Here is a 14588-nt window from a genome sequence, read left to right on the forward strand (position 1 = left end):
TATGTAATTGCAGCACATCTTCCATTAGTTGTCATTCATAGTGAAAAATGCTATAGTTCTGTATATATTCTGATCTGTGGATATAGTAATGCAGAATTTTTAAAACAATTAAGATCTAAAGTTTAGCTTTTTGGGGGAAAAAATCTCTTCCAAGAAGACAGTACACTTCATTTTTTTAAGTAGTCACAGTATCCCATACTTAATTCTGCGAAAGGCTAAATCTTCCATTGAACACATGATAAAACTGATCCCAGATGTAGTTTTTATTTCACTAAATGCACCCTGAAAGTGAACATGCTCTTTTGTTAGGGAATAAAATTCAATTATAAAGAAACAGAAAATGCAATCTGAGATCAATTGCCTATTACAGTGCCAGCATGAGGGATAATTTCAGCTCAGTTTAATCTACTGAAATATGTGGCTATATACTGTTTATTTGCTTGTGCATCCTGACGTAAGAAGTGACATACATTTAATTTTATTGGAATACAAAGGGTATACGTAAAATTGAGTAGTGTTCAAAAGTAATAGAAAATTCAAAATCAAGAAGCTAACAACCTGAGGCCAAAAAAAACTTATGTCAGTAAAATACATAGATTCTCCTTAAAAATAGAATAGGAATTTTAATATCCAATAGTCTTATTTTAATAAACATTTTATACTTTCAAAAGTTGACTGGGAAGAAGTAAAAACAGGATTCATCAGGCCTTTGAGCTGGAAATTAATTTTAAAAATGCCTATATCAATTCCATGGATTTTTTTTTTTAATTAGAAGGCTTTTCTAGATTATGTAATCTACTTCTGTGATTTCATAAATGAGCAAATAGAGGTCCAGAAAGATTTAGTAACTTAAGTTCAACCTGCGAATTAGTTGGGATAAGAAGTTTTCTCTGACAGCTAGTTAGACAGGATAAAACACCACCAGATTTGAAATGTGTCTAATTGCACAGGCTCTGTAACTAGAATCTTGGCTATTCTACTTATTAGCTTGGTAATCTTACAAAATTACTTAACAGCTTTGCCCTCATGGGGATGATAGTAATATTGCCCACCTCAAAGGGCTGTTGTGAAGATTAAATGAGTTAATACATGTAAAGTGCTACGAACAGTGCCTGGAAGACAATGTTAATGGCACCCCTAGATTTGTGTAGTGTACAGCCTGTGCAGCCCATTGCGGCATCCCTGCCATGGTACGTGTTCAATACATATCAGCAAGTAGCAATGGCAGTGGTGGAGCTCTGGTGGCGTGGTGGTTAAGAGCTATGGCTGCTAATCAAAAGGTCAGCAGTTCAAATCCACCAGCTGCTCCTTGGAAACCCTGTGGGGCAGTTCTACCCTGTCCTATAGGGTTACTATGAATCAGAATTGACTCAATGGCAACGGGTTTAGTTGTGGTTTTTTTGAGTGGCAGTAGTGGTAATTAAAGTGTCCTATTCCCAAGCAGGTGTCCTTTCCAAGACGTCAAGCTGCCTCCTAATGGTCAGTTAGAGAAGTCCAAATCATTCAAATACAATGCCAAGAGGTTTGGTTTTTTGTTTTGTTTTTCAGTGTACTCTTCCTTCTGGTGATGGAATTGTACTGCATCTTGACTTTATTAATGTCAATATCCCGGTTGCGATATTATACCATAGTTTTGCAAGACGTTATGATTGGAGGAAACTGAGTAAAGAGTACACAGGATCATTATTATTTCTTACAACTGAATGTGAATCTACAACTATCTCAAATAAAAAAACTTAATTAAAAAACAAAAGTGACAATGTACTAAGTATAAGTGAATTCCTGGATTGGATCCTGAAACGACAAAAAGACATTAGTGAAAAAACAAATGATGTCCAAATAAAGTCTGCAGTCTAATTAGTAGTAATGTACCAATATTGGTCTGTTAGTTTTTACAAATATACCATAGTAATATAAGATGTCATCATTAGGGAAAACTGGGCAAGGGGTATAAGGGAACTCTCTGCATTACCTTTGTAACTTTTCCGTAAATCTAAAATTACTCCAAAATAAAATGTTTATTTTTAAAAAGCTAGTGTGGATTGTTTAAGATAGTGTTACTTTGACATTTATTTTTAAAATGTAGATTCAATCTGAATTCAATTCAGTAGAAAATGTTCAGTATTGCATGTGATTTATCCTTCACTTGGGAAAAGCAAGTGAGTTAAGACTGGTCTCAAAAAGCAAAACGGCAGTTAAATAGATAATATTGCTTTCAGTGAAATAGCTGATAAAGGCTATATAATCTTTTCAAAGTTACAAAACTTTAAAAATATTAATATCAAAAATTTTTTTACACAATAAAAATTACGTTGATAAAGCATGAAATTCAATGGCCTGCTTCTTTAAATGGCTACGAGAAGTAGGGAAAAGCATGTTACCATTTTCTTAGTTATCTATGCATTTGTTTAAATACTTTACTTTCAAAAGAATTACACGCTGGTTGTAAATAATTCAAATAAAAGAAAGGCCTAATGTTTTGTTATTCCATAAACACCCTCCATTATGCAGCTTCATTTTCTGTCAAACTACATAATGCTCACCTCAGAAAGCTAGAAATAGACATACCATTCGATCCAGCAATCCCACTCCTAGGAATATATCCTAGAGAAATAAGAGTCGTCACTCGAATAGACATACGTACACCTATGTTCATGGCAGCATTGTTCACAATAGCAAAACGATGGAAACAACCTAGATGCCCATCAGCAGATGAATGGATAAACAAACTATGGTACATACACACAATGGAGTACTATGCAACAAGAAAGAACAACAATGAATCTGTGAACCATCTCATAACAAGGATGAAACTGGAGGACATTATGCTGAGTGAAATCAGTCAGTCACAAAAGGACAAATATTGTATGAGACCTCTATCGTAAAAACCCATGAAAAAGTTCACACAAAATGTAACAATCTTTGTTGGTTACCAGGGATGGGAGGGGTGGGGGAGAACTACTAAACAGGCAATAGATAAGTGGTATCTTGGGTGAAGGGTGAGACAGTACACCATACGGGGGAAACTAGCACAACTTGTACAAGGAAAGGTCATGGAAGCCCCATAGACACATCCAAACTCCCTGAGGGACTGAATTGCTGGGCGGAGGGCTCTGGGGACCATGGTCTCGGGGAACATCTAGCTCAACTGGCATGACATAGCCTTATAAAGACAATGCTCTACATTCTACCTTGGTGAGTAGTGTCTGGGGTCTTAAAAGCCTGTGAGCAGCCATTTAAGATACTCCACTGGTCTCATCCCTTCGGGAGCAAGGGAGAATGAAGAGAACAGGATACAAGGAAAAGATCAGTCCAAAGGACTAATGGACCACAGCTACCAAGGCCTCCACCGGACTGAGTCCAGTACAGCTAGATGGTGCCCGGCTACCACCGCTGACTGCTCTGACCAGGATCACAACAGAGGGTTCTGGACAGAGCTGGAGAAGGATGTAGAGCATAATTCTAACTCACAAAAAAAAGACCAGATTTACTGGCCTAAGGGAGACTGGAGAAACCTCGAGAGTATGGCCCCCAGACACCCTTTTAGCTCAGTGGTGAAGCTACCTCCGAGGTTCACTGTTCAGCCTGGGAGTGGACAGCCCCATAAAACCAAATGAGACTAACGGGGTACAGGAGTGACAAGGGCCAGAAGGCAGAAGGGGACAAGGAAGCTGGTGATAGGGAACCCAAGGCTGAGTAAGGATATTGTTGATGTGTTGTGAAATTGTTAACCATTGTCATAGGGCAACATTTGTAGTAACTGTTAAATGAGAAACTATTTTGTTCTGTAAGTCTTCATCTTCAGTGAGAATAACAGCACAATTGGAAGAGAGTAGTCAATGTCACTGAACTGTGCATGTAGAAATTTTTGAAATGGTGTATCTTTGGCTATGTGTATCTTTACCAAAAAAAAAAAAAGTTTGAGAAGTTAGAGTGTTAATATGTTGTGGGGTTGTTAACCAATGTCATAAAACAACATGTGTACTACTGTTTCATGAGAAACTATTTGTTCTGTAAGCCTTCACCTGAAGTACAATAAAATATATAGAGAAAAAAAAAAAAACTACATAATGCTCAGTTTTACAGTCTTCTCAGGAAATTTCTCTCTCCAGTTCAATACTTACTTTGATCAGGTGCGAGTTTCCAGTCAAGAACACTTTCTGGTGTCTGTAAAATAAACTTAGTTCCATGCCAGGACTCCATTACTCTGATTTTATAAACAATGATACAGGAAGTGAAATCGGGGTTTCTAACATCACCAATGTCTCCAGCTATTCAATTTCCATGTTTTCTCTTTGAAAACATGCCCTTCAACAGAAAGAAGAAATAAGAATGCCACTTGTACCCCTAAGTCCTTCTATTTTCTACCAGAACATAAAAATCTCTAGAGATCCCCTCTAGGTTTCTTCTATATAATTCAACTGTACAATAATAATCATGGGAACAGTGTTTCATAGAGTAGTTGGACCACCTGCTTCAGAATCATCAGAAGAGCACGTTTCAACTGCAGATTACTGGCCAGACCCCAAACCTACTGGATCAGAAGGCCTTATGGGTGTTGTTGCTGTTGTTAGTTGTCATCGTGACCCAATCCATGTGTGCAGTGTAGAACTGCCAGGAAATATGCATTTTTAACAAGCTGCTCCCCACCTACCCCACCCCAGGTGATTCTTACCCACATTAAAATTTGAGAACCATTGAGATTTGTTAAGTTTTAGCTACAGTCCCCACTGTCTCCTATGCCCTGGACTAGGTGAAGTATGGTAACACTTAAAAAAAATGGAGCATGGGACTTATTCAGGATTTTCCATTCACTCCTAGAACAGGACAATCAAATTTGCAGCAAATATAAATTTAATTTAGCCTAGGAAGAATGAAGACAGCACGGGTTTCTGCATGAGGTTCCTCACTTTTTGTTTTACATCTATATAAACCAACAGTCTTCCTTAGAACCTCAGGAAATTCCTATAAACTCTTCAGGAAACAGTTTCTTCACAGTGTCCCAGATAATGGAGTTCCTCTTAAATGTACTTAGCCCTGCCCTGTAGTTGTGAACTGAATGCTGTCTTTAGCAAATTATAAATTGTCAAACTGTACTTCTTAAACATATTTACACAGTATTAAAGTAGAAGCCATGAAGCCCTGTTGGTGCAATGGTTAAGTGCCTGACTGCTAACCAAAAGGTCTGCAGTTGAAACCCACCAGCCATCCGCGGGAGAAAAGACGTGGCAATCTGCTCCCGTAAAGATTACAGCCTAGGAAGCCCTAGGGGGCAGTTCTACTCTGTCCTATAGGGTCGCTATGAGTTGGAATTGACTCTACAGAACACATCAAGGTTAGAATTCTATTATAAATAAAATAAATAAGTTACATAGGATATCAGAAATTCATAAAACTACAGAGAAAAACAAAGCAGGAAAAAGGATAAGAAGTGCCAGACGATAGGTAGAGACTGCAATTTTTAAATAGGGTAGTCAGGGAAGACCTCACTGGAAAGGTGACATTTGAGGGGACGGATAAAAAACTTAAATGGGTGAGAGTCAAACATATATTTGGGGGAAGAGCTTTCAAACAGAAGGAAAAGCAAATGCAAAAGCCCTAAGATGGGGTGTGTCTAATGTGCTGTAAAAACAAGAGACTAGTGTGGCTGAGCAAAGCAAGCAAGCGGGATAGTAGAGGATGAGGCAGAGAGGTGGAGAGAAGGCACTATGTAGGGACTTAGAACCAGGGTAAGAGCTTTTGTATTTACTATAAGGGAGATGAAGAACCACTGGAGGTTTTAGCAGAGAGACATGAACTCACTTATATTTAAAAGCTTCACCCTGGTTATGTTAAAAACAGACTCTGGGGAGTTTAAGATAGAAATAGGACGTGAAAGATGGTGGTGGTGTAGATAGCGAGAAAGTTGGATTCTGGGATTTACTGATGGTTTGGGTTTAGATTAATATAGCTGGCCTGAGCAATCACAAGATGCGGTTAACATCAACTGAGAAGAAGGATTAGTTTGGAAATGTTAATTTTGAGAGATGTGTATTAGACACTTCAGTGGAGTTGCTGAGTAAGCAATTCACGATACGAGTTAGGAGTTCAGTAAACAGTTTCACTCTAGATATAAAAATTTGAGAAATGTCAGTTATGAGGATATTAAAGGCCATGTGACTGGATAGGATTGCAAACAGAATAAGTGTAGAAACGGCAAAGGCCAAATTCTTAGAGCATCCAACATTGAGAAGATGGACAGAAGAGGAGGTACCAACAAAACTAAAAAGGGGTGGCTGGTGAGGTAAGAGAAAAAGGAAAAAAGAGTGATGAACTGTGACAAATGCTGCTGATCGGTCAAGTGTAATAAGGAAGGAAAACTGACCATTGCATTTAGCAACACGGAAGTCATTGTTTATCTTGAACAGTTTCAGAGGAATGATAAGAGTGGAAGCTTATTGCAGTGAATTTAAAAGAACTGGAGGTGAGAAACTAGCTATTTGGAAAAGTTTTGCTATAAAGAAAGTAGAGATATGGGACTAAAGGAGAAGAAGAGGATGTGTTATTATTGTTATTGTTTTTAATGGACATAAATAGCACCAACCAAGTTTGTTTTATGATGGAAAAGATCAGTAGAGAGGAAAGAACTGATGACTCAAAAGAGAGGTGAGAATCGTTGTAGTAGGCAAAAGGGGATGGAATCCAGTGAAGTGTTGCCCTTGGATGGGAGAACAGATAATTTCTCTGCAGCAACAGAAAAGAAGGCAGAGAGAGTATATGAGCACAGAGCTGGTAGGTGAGTAGATGCAGTAATGGAAACTTGCAGAAATTGTCTTCAGATTACTTCAATTTTTTTAGTGAAAAAGGAAGCCAGGATATCAGTTGAGAGTGAGAAATGGGAAAGAGGGAACAGGATGAGGTACAACAGATTCACTAGTAAATTCTAATTTACACTACACTTGAAATGGCAAAGAAAAGTGTAACTTCTTTATTTTCTATAACTCATTTGTCTCAATACTCCACCTGATGTGGAGGGAAGGGAACGAGCAGAGAATTATCTCAAAACTGCCAATTAATAGTTCCAGTTTAAATAGTCTCTATAACGTAAAATATTCAAACTTAAAACTCAGCTCTGTATCAGAGCTGTTCTTCTCACCCTCCTCAAGCTGGCTTCTGGGTGTAAGGGAAAGCTGACAGAATTCAAGGCATTATCCCTTTCATATGGCCTGCCATCCTTGTACTGGCCTCCACTGTAGGATCCTGGTGTAATCCTACCTAGGATGTGCCAAATTACAGGACTGAGGAATACAAGGTCTGTTATCTTTGCTGAGTCATGGCCTGGGTTAGACTCCACCCCTCACCCCCACTCCATCTCACTGACTCAACCCCAAACCAGCCCTTGCTTGCTGTGCAGGTATCTCACGCGAGTCTGGTACTGACTCCCACTGGGTGTCCGGCCTCACCCACTACTGCAAGAAACCACTATGGGCAAGTTCCCAAAGATCCCTTCCAGACACATCTGGACTGTGGGAGCCAGGAAGGCTGTCTCAGACTCTAGCCACTTTCATGCAACATTGCCACATTATCGCCTCCCTTGTTGACACGGAGCCACCCTAAGTGGCAACTTCGTAAGAACAAAAGGAGAATGGGACAAAAGCAACTCTATTTTTGCCTTTCTCCCCAAGGCATCAGCCTTAAGTGGGGAAGCCAGGACACCCAGGCCTAACTTACTCTTTCCCACATATCGTAGGACCAGAAGAAACAAGCTTTCCACTTTTTCTGGCAGACTCTTTCAGAGCATCAACCCTCCTTCTTTTCTTTTCACTAGTAAACCTAACTGCTCACCCTGAATGGTGGGAGTATCTTCTCTGTATTATAGAAGAAAATATGTGATCAGTGTCTTCTGGGCATAATTCTTAATAACAGAACCCTTGGAACAATTTAGAACTAAGGATTACTAAAGATGAAAATACTGGTTTAGCAACCCTGAGTATTATCCCCACAACACCAGCGACTATATAATCAGTGCTTTCTACTTGTTCTGTGTAGTTTGGAACTGGGCTGAAAATACCCAACTTTCCACAATAGTACAATATTAAGAGTGACTTTTTCAAGCCAGGATTTCATTCTATGATTGCTTTAGTTGTTTATGTTTTGTTGTCACTTAGGTCTTTTTGCTTTAATTCTGCACTGAGATGGTTTTCCAAAGGGCACGATTTTAAAAAATCAAATCAATCAATAAATATGCATGCCTGCTGTCTGAGCTATAAACCCAAAATATTATACCAAGTAGTTATGTAGAGATTATTTATGCTTTCCCTTTTAAAGGTCACACCTCAAATTGAAGGCTTTCTATCAAACTGACATTGCCATTGTTTTGCTCATCATTGTTTAACCTATAACAACTTGTTTTCTTCATGGGAGAAGAAAACCTCATTAATTCACATGAATACACATAGGTTTGACAGCCAATGCTGTTAGAACGTCAGTGCTTATTAATACTTATGTGCCACAACCTTACTTAGAACTTTCCTTCGTGTCAAATAATGCACTGAAAATATTATATGAAAATACAGTTTCACTAAAGAGGCTTACTTGAAAGTTAACATTGTACCTAGTGGATCAAAAATGTTTACTTCATTGATTGTTCCTCTTCAAGGTTTAATAGACTAATTCATAAATCACATAGAGCTGTTTATAGAGAAGGAGGTCAATTCATTTGAGCTAAATATTTTTTGTGATGTGAGAACATGGATTCTTTTGGGCTAAACTACAAATATATTGGAGGTTAGGTAGAGTGGTAAGGTAGTAATATTAATGTTTTATAATGAACAAGCCAGTTTTAAATTGCTTAGCAGGAAAAACTTAATGTTACTGGGTCTGTAGCATCCCCAAATTTTATATTTCATTATAGTTTTATGTTGTATTTATTAGTGAAATTTTTCTATTGATATTTTGTGCTTCATTTTATTTCGTGTTTAACACCGATTCTGGAAAATATTTTCCAATCTAGCCAATTTATGATAAACATATAACAATGAAAACTTTTACAAAGTTCCCATCCTGTTCTAAATGCTCTAAAAAAAATAAAAATAACTGATGGTCCGTGCCCTCAAAATACTCACAATTTCTAGTTTGCTGGGACCACTGAGTCCTAGTCAGTGAAAGCACATGGTTCACTGGCCTGAATTCTATTTAACTTGAACAGATATTTAGTGAACACCTACTAAGTGCAAGTACTACCACACTAGGTGATGGAAGAGACAGGTCTTTTTTTAACTTGCTTCCAGATAGCAAGGGGCTTATGGCCTAGCTTCAGAGCAGCTGACACGTTTAACGTTAAATAATTATCTTACGTATTTCCAATTGATTGCCCTGGTACATCATAAAGTGGGCTTTAAAAACGTTTAAGCTGCATTCAAAAGTGACCTCGTGTTAAAGCCCTAGTGTGAAGATAAACAGATAAAGCAGATATGCTCTCTGGACATAGCAGCTGTCTCTGAGGGTCCTGCAGAGCCAACATGAAAACCATCACTGGAAGGAGCACAGAGTCAGACAGACTTGGGTTTCCGTCAAAGTAACTCTGATATTTACTGCTTCTATGACCTAGAGCAAGCTGCTTAACTCTTCCAAGTCTCAAAGTTCTCACCTGCAAAACGGGAACGATTTTTATACCTAGGTCGCTTTATACCAAAGGGGGCAAAAAAAAAACCAAACCTGTTGCTGTCTAGTCGATTCCAACCCATAGCAACCCTAGAGGACAGAGTAGAACCGCCCCATAGGGTTTCCAAGGAGTGGATGATGGATTTGAACTGCCGACGTTTTGGTGAGCAGCCATATTACTTAACTATTGTGTCACTAGGGCTCCAGGTTGCTTTACAGGTACTAACATTGTTTATGAAGAACCTAACATATGGTAGACACTCAGTAAAACATAGCTTGAAACGCTGCATTAAGGAGGACTTGAAGGCTGGATGATGAGAAAATATAAGGCATTCTGATTGAGGAGGAGCCCTGGTGGCACAGTGGTTAAGAGCTCGGCTGCGAACCAAAGGTCGGCTGCTAACCAAAGGTCAGCAGTTTGGATCCACCAGCCACTCCTTGGAAACCCTACAGGGCAGTTCTACTCTGTCCTATAGGGTCGCTGAGTTGGAATCGACCCAACGGCAACGAGTTCTGACTGAGGAGGTTATGACCAAAGTCTCAGAGTCAAATTGAACATGGCATAGACAGAGTAACTCCTTATGAATGGAGAGTTTTAATTTAAGATTGGTGGGAAATAAACTGGAATATATAAAGTAGGGTCCTATTTGCAAGTGTTAGGCTGAATTTTATCCTTTCCAGTAGTTCTCAAATGTTAGTGGGAATCAGAGTCACCTGTGTAGTTTTCTAGGAATGCTGATTCCTAAACTCACTGCTAGATTTTGATCCACTAGGTGTGTGCACCCATATTCTGCACTTTCAGCAAGCATTACAGGAGATTCTGATGTAGCACTTCATGCATCATGAACCACACTTTAAGAAGTGAAAAATAATGCAAGGTTTTATTTAGTGGAAGAGTGAGATAGGGAAAAAAGATGTTACAATTTAAGATCAATTTTCTGGCTATTGATGAAATGTCTATTGTCTAGAATGATAACAGAACATAACTAGTTGATAAGAAGCATATTTCTAAAAAGGTATCAAAAGGAGGGTGATAAACTGAACTTTAAAAATGAAGGCAATGAAAATCCCAAAAAGAATCCCAATGTGTCAGTCCTAGAAGCCTGAGTGAATGGAATAAAGGAAACTGGAGACGCTGACTTGCAAAAGAAAAATATACACTTACATAATACAGCTATATCGTATCTCCTTCTCACCCTTCACATTCTAATCCCTGCAAAACCATCTTTTCTCACTTTGGAAAAGCCTCTCTTTGGCACAGACTATAGTTTAAAAAAAAAATGTTAAAGCAGCATCTATCAAGCTTAATAAAAATACAACAATTATTTTAGGAACCTCAAATATCACTATCTTTAGCAATATGCAAGGAGCCCTGGTAGCACAGTTAAGCACTTGGCTGCTAAACCAAAGGTCAGCAGTTTGAACCCACCAGACACTCTGCAGGGGAATGATGTGGTAGTCTGCTTCCATGAAGATTACAGCCTTGGAAATCTATGGGGCAGTTCTACTCTCCTATAGGGTAACTATGGGTCGGAATTGATTTGACGGCAATGGGTTTTTGGTTTTGCTGAGCAGTATATACAAAGCGCCTTAAAGTTGAACAGTAATATAATTAGCATTACACACAGCAAAGGAAAAAAGTTTAAGGATGTTTTTAAAGCTAAAAGGGTCGATATTTTTTGTGCAGTCACAGAACTGCTAACCTCAAGCTTCCGTAGCTCTAAAACTCTCCGGGAAGTTTGCCTTTAGGACACTTAATGGGACTGATCTATAACTGCTATTGCCTCTCTACTGCCTGATTGCCACTCCACCAGGAAGTAAGCCTGAGTATCACTCTGAGTGCAGTAATTGGAAATGGAATAAATATTTCAAATACATCAAGATTTACTCAAGTCACTAATAAAATTATTTCTTAAAGACTGACCCTCTTTATGAAGCAATTTTTTAAAAATACATTGTTGTTGTTAGGTACCATCCAGTTGGTTCCAACTCATAGCAACCCTACGTACAACAGAACGAAACACTGCCCAGTTCTGCACCATCCTCACAACTGTTGCTATGTTTGAGTCCATCATTACAGCTACTGTGTCAGTCCGTCTTGTTGAAGGTCTTCCTCTTTTTTGCTGATCCTCTACTTTACCAAGCGTGATGTCCTTCTACAGGGACTGGTTTCTCCTGATAACCTGCCCAAAGTATGTGGCTCTTCCAAGACAGATTTGTTTGCTCTTTTGGCAGTCCATGGTATATTCAATATTCTTCACCAACACCATAACTTAAAGGCATCGATTCTTCTTCTGTCTTCCTTATTCACTGCCCAGCTTTCGCACTGCATGTGAGGCGACTGAAAATACCATCGCTTTCATCAGGCGCATCTTAGTCCTCAAGGTGACATCTTTGCTTTTTAACACTTTAAAAAGGTCTTTTGCAGCAGATTTGCCCAATGCAATGCATTGTTTGACTTCTTGACTGCTGCTATTCCATGGGCATTGCTCATGGATCCAAGTAAAATGAAATCCTTGACAACTTCAATCTTTTCTCCGTTTATCATGATGTTGCTTATTGGTCCAGTTGGGAGGATTTTTGTTTTATGTTGACGGGTAATCCACTGAAGTCTGTAGTCTTTGATCTTCATCAGTAAGCGCTTCAAGTCTTCTTCCCTTTCAACAAGCAAGGTTGTGTCATCAGCATATTGCTGGTTGTTAATGAGTCTTCCTCCAATCCTGATGCCGCATTTTTCTTCATATAGTCCAGGGTCTGGGATTATTTGCTCAGCATACAGATTGAATAAGAATGGTGACATGATACAACCCTGATGCACAGCTTTGCTGATTTTAAACCATGCAGTACCCCTTATTCTGTTCAAACTGCCTCATGGTGTATAAAAGTATATAAGCTCTGTAATTTTCCATTAATAACAGCAAGTCTTTATTTAATACTAAGAATGACTTCCTTAACAGTTACTTACATAATATTTACTATGTGCCATGCACTATTCTAAGTGCTTTATATACATTAACTCATTTAACCTTTTCACCAGTCTTGTGTGAGAGGCACTGTTATCCCCCAAGATCACATAGCTAGTAGGTGAAAGAGTCTGCCTCCAGAGTTTATCCTCGTAATTATACTAAACTGACTTTCACTTGTCTGTTTGGGGGACACATCATTTTTAGAAGCATTATTGAATAGGATGCCTTTTTATAGAAGTGGGTGATCAAAGGTGGAATGAGGGAGAGATGTGCCTTTGGAAGGAAACATGACCTTTTCTCACCACATAATTTGAATATAATTACCTTGAATATAATTACGTGAAAGCCCCTGTAACACTTTTTTAGTCTCTCTCTCTCTATATATATATATATACACATTTTTCTTTTATGTTAACATATTTTGGGTAACTACATCTAGGCTTGGACCTTGTGTCAATTATCTATCACCACAATAATGTTGCATAATCAAGTATCCCAAAATTTACTCTTAAACAACAACCCTTATTTATTCTCACGAGTTATGAGTCAGCTTGACAGGTCTCAGCTATCCTCGTTCGTATCTCTGCAGTCAGCAGTGGGTCAGGCAGGTAGGTAGCTCTGCTAATCTGAGCCAGGCTTAGCTGACCTAAAATACCTGAGAAGACTTGGCTCTGTTCCATCTGCTGTCTCAACCTCCTGCAGGCGAACCCAGCCTCATGGCAGTGGTTTCAAGAGAGAGAAAAAACAAAAGTGTGCAGGTTTTTCTTGAGGCCTAGACTTTGGACTTTTACACTGTAATTTCCATCAGCCCAGATTCAAGGGGTGGGCAAATAGGCACCATTTTGTCATGCAAGGAGCTGCAAAGTCACACTGCAATGGATGTGACACAAGGGAAATAAATGGGGCCTTTCTTGTGACCAATCTATCATTTCAAATATACCATTGCACTTTGTACTATTCTGAAACATTCTGATATAGTCAATTCCCAATTCTTTCCAAGTGCATACAGAACATACAACAAGACCAGACCAAATTCTGGCCACAAAACAACTCTTAACAAATTTTAAACAACAGAAATCATAAAAAGTACGTTCTTAGACCATAAGGGAGCCCTGGTGTCGCAGTGATTAAGAGCTTGGCTGCTAACCAAATGGTCAGCAGTTCAAATCCACCAGCTGCTCCTTGGAAACCCTATGGGCCAGTTCTACTCTGTCCTATAGGGACACTATAAGTTGGAATCAACTCGACGGCAACGGGCTTAGACCATAACAGAATTTAACTAGAAATCAATAATAGAAAGATATCTGGAAAATCCTCAGATATATAAAATCAAGCAACACATTTCTAAATAGACCACTGGTCAAGAAGGAAGTCTGAAAGGAAGCTATAATAATATTTTTAACTAAATGAAAATAAAAATACATTTCAAAATTTGTAGAATACAACAAAAGCAGTGCTTAAAGGACCTGACAGTCTACTTCTGAAAAGAATTAGCCAGTGAAAACCTTACAAACAGCAGTGGAACACTGTCTGATATAGTGCCAGAAGATGAGCCCCCCTCAGGTTGGAAGGCACTCAAAAGACGACTAGAGAAGAGCTGCCTCCTCAATGTAGAGTCAACCTTAATGAAGTGGATGGAGTCAAGCTTTTGGGACCTTCATTTGCTGATGTGGCACGATTCAAATGAGAAAAAACAGCTGCAAACATCTATTAATAATCAGAATGTGGAATGTACGAAGTATAAATCTAGGAAAATTGGAAGCTGTCAAAAATGAAATGTAACACATAAACATTGATATCCTAGGCATTAGTGAGATGAAATGGACTTGAACTGACCATTCTGAATTGGACAACATATGATCTACTATGCCGGGAATGACAAATTGAAGAGAAATGGTGTCGCATTCATCGTCAAAAAGAACAATTTCAAAATCTATCCTGAAGTACAACGCTGTCAGTGATAGGGTAATATCCATACGC

The sequence above is a fragment of the Trichechus manatus genome, unplaced genomic scaffold (genome assembly GCF_000243295.1).
Source record: "Trichechus manatus latirostris isolate Lorelei unplaced genomic scaffold, TriManLat1.0 scaffold00037, whole genome shotgun sequence".
Taxonomy (NCBI): domain Eukaryota; kingdom Metazoa; phylum Chordata; class Mammalia; order Sirenia; family Trichechidae; genus Trichechus; species Trichechus manatus.